Source organism: Salvelinus alpinus, chromosome 3 (assembly GCF_045679555.1).
Source record: "Salvelinus alpinus chromosome 3, SLU_Salpinus.1, whole genome shotgun sequence".
Taxonomy (NCBI): Eukaryota; Metazoa; Chordata; class Actinopteri; order Salmoniformes; family Salmonidae; genus Salvelinus; species Salvelinus alpinus.
The window spans coordinates 93,407,297-93,413,296 of NC_092088.1; positions in this window are offsets into that span (position 1 = coordinate 93,407,297).

Genomic DNA, 6,000 nt, shown 5'->3' on the forward strand with positions numbered 1-6,000 from the left:
CACAGCACCGTGTGTATCAGAGCGTAGAAACGCAGCACCGTGTGTATTAGAGCGTAGAAACACAGCACCGTGTGTATTAGAGCATAGAAACACAGCACCGTGTGTATTAGAGCGTAGAAACGCAGCACCGTGTGTATCAGAGCGTAGAAACGCAGCACCGTGTGTATCAGAGCACAGAAACACAGCACCGTGTGTATTAGAGCACAGAAACACAGCACCGTGTGTATTAGAGCATAGAAACACAGCACCGTGTGTATTAGAGCGTAGAAACACAGCACCGTGTGTATTAGAGCGTAGAAACACAGCACCGTGTGTATTAGAGCATAGAAACACAGCACCGTGTGTATTAGAGCACAGAAACACAGCACCGTGTGTATTAGAGCACAGAAACACAGCACAGTGTGTATCAGAGCGTAGAAACACAGCACCGTGTGTATCAGAGCGTAGAAACACAGCACCGTGTGTATCAGAGCGTAGAAACACAGCACCGTGTGTATTAGAGCATAGAAACACAGCACCGTGTGTATGAGAGCATAGAAACACAGCACCGTGTGTATTAGAGCATAGAAACACAGCACCGTGTGTATTAGAGCATAGAAACACAGCACCGTGTGTATTAGAGCATAGAAACACAGCACCGTGTGTATTAGAGCACAGAAACACAGCACTGTGTGTATTAGAGCACAGAAACACAGCACCGTGTGTATTAGAGCATAGAAACACAGCACCGTGTGTATTAGAGCGTAGAAACACAGCACCGTGTGTATTAGAGCGTAGAAACACAGCACCGTGTGTATCAGAGCGTAGAAACGCAGCACCGTGTGTATTAGAGCGTAGAAACACAGCACCGTGTGTATTAGAGCATAGAAACACAGCACCGTGTGTATTAGAGCATAGTAACACAGCACCGTGTGTATTAGAGCATAGTAACACAGCACCGTGTGTATTAGAGCATAGAAACACAGCACCGTGTGTATTAGAGCATAGAAACACAGCACCGTGTGTATTAGAGCGTAGAAACGCAGCACCGTGTGTATCAGAGCGTAGAAACACAGCACCGTGTGTATCAGAGCGTAGAAACGCAGCACCGTGTGTATTAGAGCGTAGAAACGCAGCACCGTGTGTATTAGAGCGTAGAAACGCAGCACCGTGTGTATTAGAGCATAGAAACACAGCACCGTGTGTATTAGAGCATAGTAACACAGCACCGTGTGTATTAGAGCATAGAAACACAGCACCGTGTGTATTAGAGCACAGAAACACAGCACCGTGTGTATTAGAGCATAGAAACACAGCACCGTGTGTATTAGAGCATAGAAACACAGCACCGTGTGTATTAGAGCATAGAAACACAGCACCGTGTGTATTAGAGCACAGAAACACAGCACCGTGTGTATTAGAGCACAGAAACACAGCACCGTGTGTATTAGAGCATAGAAACACAGCACCGTGTGTATTAGAGCACAGAAACACAGCACCGTGTGTATTAGAGCACAGAAACACAGCACCGTGTGTATTAGAGCATAGAAACACAGCACCGTGTGTATTAGAGCATAGAAACACAGCACCGTGTGTATTAGAGCATAGAAACACAGCACTGTGTGCATTGGAGCATAGAAACACAGCACTGTGTGCATTAGAGCATAGAAACACAGCACCGTGTGTATTAGAGCATAGAAACACAGCACCGTGTGTATTAGAGCATAGAAACACAGCACCGTGTGTATCAGAGCACAGAAACACAGCACCGTGTGTATTAGAGCATAGAAACACAGCACCGTGTGTATCAGAGCACAGAAACACAGCACCGTGTGTATTAGAGCATAGAAACACAGCACCGTGTGTATTAGAGCATAGAAACACAGCACCGTGTGTATCAGAGCACAGAAACACAGCACCGTGTGTATTAGAGCATAGAAACACAGCACAACACAGGTATTCATTGTATGTGCATAACAATATCTGTCTATAAACAAATCTCTCAAACACAACCCAATGTAATATAGATGCATCAGTAGTCTATAGAAAGTAGTGATGTTCAGACTGTCTCTCTACACTGATCTCTATAACGGTACTGATCTTAGATATTTACAGTCAGCAGTTTGGGTCTGATCTTAATCATATTCTCCTCCTCTTCTCCTCTCCTTCTCCTTCTCCTCTCCTCCTCCTCTCTTCGTCTCCACCTCTCCTCCTCCCCTTCTCTCTTCCTCCACCTCTCCTCCCTCTCTTCCTCCACCTCTTCCTCCACCTCTCTTCCTCCACCTCTCCTCCTCTCTTCCTCTCCTCCCTCTCCTCCTCTCTTCCTCCACCTCTCCCTCCTCTCTTCCTCCTCTCCACACGGTTTCCTGTCAGTCTCCCCATGGAAATGTGATAACGAGTCGAGGCTTGCCCATGAGATAAGCATCGCTGACTGTAAACCAGGAGAGGAGAGTGGTTACTGTAAACCTGACCATCCTGAGTCATGGTGGAGCCAGGAGAGGAGAGTGGCACACACTCTATTCCCTATGTAGTGGACTACTATTAACCAGAGACATATGGGCCCTGGTGAAAAGTAGGGCTCTACATAGGGAATAGGGTGCCATTTGAGATGCAGCCTGTAATACAGTATGCCTCTAGCTGCCAGGAAGTCTGCTCTGACATGTCAGGATGGATGAAGGGAAGGAAGGAAGAGGGGAGGATGGGTTGAGGAGGGATGGGTAGAGGGAGGGATTGGGTAGAGGAGGGGATGGGTAGAGGAGAGGATGGGTAGAGGGGGGATGGGTAGAGGAGGGGATGGGTAGAGGGGGGATGGGTAGAGGAGAGGATGGGTAGAGGAGGGGATGGGATGGGTAGAGGAGAGGATGGGTAGAGGAGAGGATGGGTAGAGGAGAGGATGGGTAGAGGAGAGGATGGGTAGAGGGGGGATGGATAGAGAAGGGATGGGTAGAGGAGAGGATGGATAGAGAAGTGATGGGTAGAGGAGAGGATGGGTAGAGGGGGGATGGATAGAGAAGGGATGGGTAGAGGAGAGGATGGGTAGAGGAGAGGATGGATAGAGAAGGGATGGGTAGAGGAGAGGATGGGTAGAGGAGAGGATGGGTAGAGGGGGGATGGGTAGAGGAGAGGATGGGTAGAGGAGAGGATGGGTAGAGGAGGGGATGGGTTGAGGAGAGGATGGGTAGAGGAGGGGATGGGTAGAGGAGAGGATGGGTAGAGGAGAGGATGGGTAGAGGAGGGGATGGGTTGAGGAGAGGATGGGTAGAGGAGGGGATGGGTAGAGGAGAGGATGGGTAGAGGAGAGGATGGGTAGAGGAGAGGATGGGTAGAGGGGGGATGGGTAGAGGAGGGGATGGGTAGAGGGGGGATGGGTAGAGGAGGGGATGGGTAGAGGAGAGGATGGGTAGAGGAGAGGATGGGTAGAGGGAGGATGGGTAGAGGAGAGGATCGGTAGAGGGAGGATAGGTAGAGGAGAGGAGAGGATGGGTAGAGGAGAGGATGGGTAGAGAAGGGATGGGTAGAGGAGAGGATGGGTAGAGGGAGGATGGGTAGAGGAGAGGATCGGTAGAGGGAGGATGGGTAGAGGAGAGGATGGGTAGAGGAGAGGATGGGTAGAGGAGAGGATGGATAGAGGAGAGGATGGGTAGAGGAGAGGATGGATAGAGGAGAGGATGGGTAGAGAGGAGAGGATGGGTAGAGGAGAGGATGGGTAGAGGAGAGGATGGGTAGAGGAGAGGATGGGTAGAGGAGAGGATGGGTAGAGGAGAGGATGGGTAGAGGGGGGGATGGGTAGAGGAGAGGAGAGGATGGGTAGAGGAAAGGAGAGGATGGGTAGAGGAAAGGAGAGGATGGGTAGAGGAGAGGATGGGTAGAGGAGAGGATGGGTAGAGGGGGGATGGGTAGAGGAGAGGATGGGTAGAGGGGAGGATGGGTAGAGGGGGGATGGGTAGAGGAGAGGATGGGTAGAGGGGGGATGGATAGAGAAGGGATGGGTAGAGGAGAGGATGGGTAGAGGAGAGGATGGATAGAGAAGGGATGGGTAGAGGAGAGGATGGGTAGAGGAGAGGATGGGTAGAGGAGGGGATGGGTAGAGGAGAGGATGGGTAGAGGAGGGGATGGGTAGAGGAGGGGATGGGTAGAGGAGAGGATGGGTAGAGGAGGGGATGGGTTGAGGAGAGGATGGGTAGAGGAGAGGATGGGTAGAGGAGAGGATGGGTAGAGGAGGGGATGGGTAGAGGAGAGGATGGGTAGAGGAGAGGATGGGTAGAGGAGAGGATGGGTAGAGGAGAGGATGGGTAGAGGAGAGGATGGGTAGAGGAGAGGATGGGTAGAGGAGAGGATGGGTAGAGGGGGGATGGGTAGAGGAGGGGATGGGTAGAGGAGAGGATGGGTAGAGGAGAGGATGGGTAGAGGAGGGGATGGGTAGAGGAGAGGATGGGTAGAGGAGGGGATGGGTAGAGGAGAGGATGGGTAGAGGAGAGGATGGGTAGAGGAGAGGATGGGTAGAGGGGGGATGGGTAGAGGAGGGGATGGGTAGAGGAGAGGATGGGTAGAGGAGAGGATGGGTAGAGGGAGGATGGGTAGAGGAGAGGATCGGTAGAGGGAGGATAGGTAGAGGAGAGGAGAGGATGGGTAGAGGAGAGGATGGGTAGAGAAGGGATGGGTAGAGGAGAGGATCGGTAGAGGGAGGATGGGTAGAGGAGAGGATGGGTAGAGAGGAGAGGATGGGTAGAGAGGAGAGGATGGGTAGAGAGGAGAGGATGGGTAGAGGAGAGGATGGGTAGAGGAGAGGATGGGTAGAGGAGAGGATGGGTAGAGGAGAGGATGGGTAGAGGGGGGGATGGGTAGAGGAGAGGAGAGGATGGGTAGAGGAAAGGAGAGGATGGGTAGAGGAGAGGATGGGTAGAGGGGGGATGGGTAGAGGAGAGGATGGGTAGAGGGGAGGATGGGTAGAGGGGGGATGGGTAGAGGAGAGGATGGGTAGAGGGGGGATGGATAGAGAAGGGATGGGTAGAGGAGAGGATGGGTAGAGGAGAGGATGGATAGAGAAGGGATGGGTAGAGGAGGGGATGGGTAGAGGAGAGGATGGGTAGAGGGGGGATGGGTAGAGGAGAGGATGGGTAGAGGAGAGGATGGGTTGAGGAGAGGATGGGTAGAGGAGAGGATGGGTAGAGGAGGGGATGGGTTGAGGAGAGGATGGGTAGAGGAGGGGATGGGTAGAGGAGAGGATGGGTAGAGGAGAGGATGGGTAGAGGAGGGGATGGGTTGAGGAGAGGATGGGTAGAGGAGGGGATGGGTAGAGGAGAGGATGGGTAGAGGAGAGGATGGGTAGAGGGGAGGATGGGTAGAGGAGAGGATGGGTAGAGGAGAGGATGGGTAGAGGAGAGGATGGGTAGAGGAGAGGATGGGTAGAGGAGAGGATGGGTAGAGGGGGGATGGATAGAGAAGGGATGGATAGAGAAGGGATGGGTAGAGAAGGGATGGGTAGAGGAGAGGATGGGTAGAGGAGGGGATGGGTAGAGGAGAGGATGGGTAGAGGAGGGGATGGGTTGAGGAGAGGATGGGTAGAGGAGGGGATGGGTAGAGGAGGGGATGGGTAGAGGAGAGGATGGGTAGAGGAGAGGATGGGTAGAGGAGAGGATGGGTAGAGGGGGGATGGGTAGAGGAGGGGATGGGTAGAGGAGAGGATGGGTAGAGGAGAGGATGGGTAGAGGAGGGGATGGGTAGAGGAGAGGATGGGTAGAGGAGGGGATGGGTAGAGGAGAGGATGGGTAGAGGAGGGGATGGGTAGAGGAGAGGATGGGTAGAGGAGGGGATGGGTAGAGGAGAGGATGGGTAGAGGAGAGGATGGGTAGAGGAGAGGATGGGTAGAGGAGAGGATGGGTAGAGGAGGGGATGGGTAGAGGAGAGGATGGGTAGAGGAGAGGATGGGTAGAGGAGAGGATGGGTAGAGGAGAGGATGGGTAGAGGGGGGATGGGTAGAGGAGGGGATGGGTAGAGGAGAGGATGGATAGAGAAGGGATG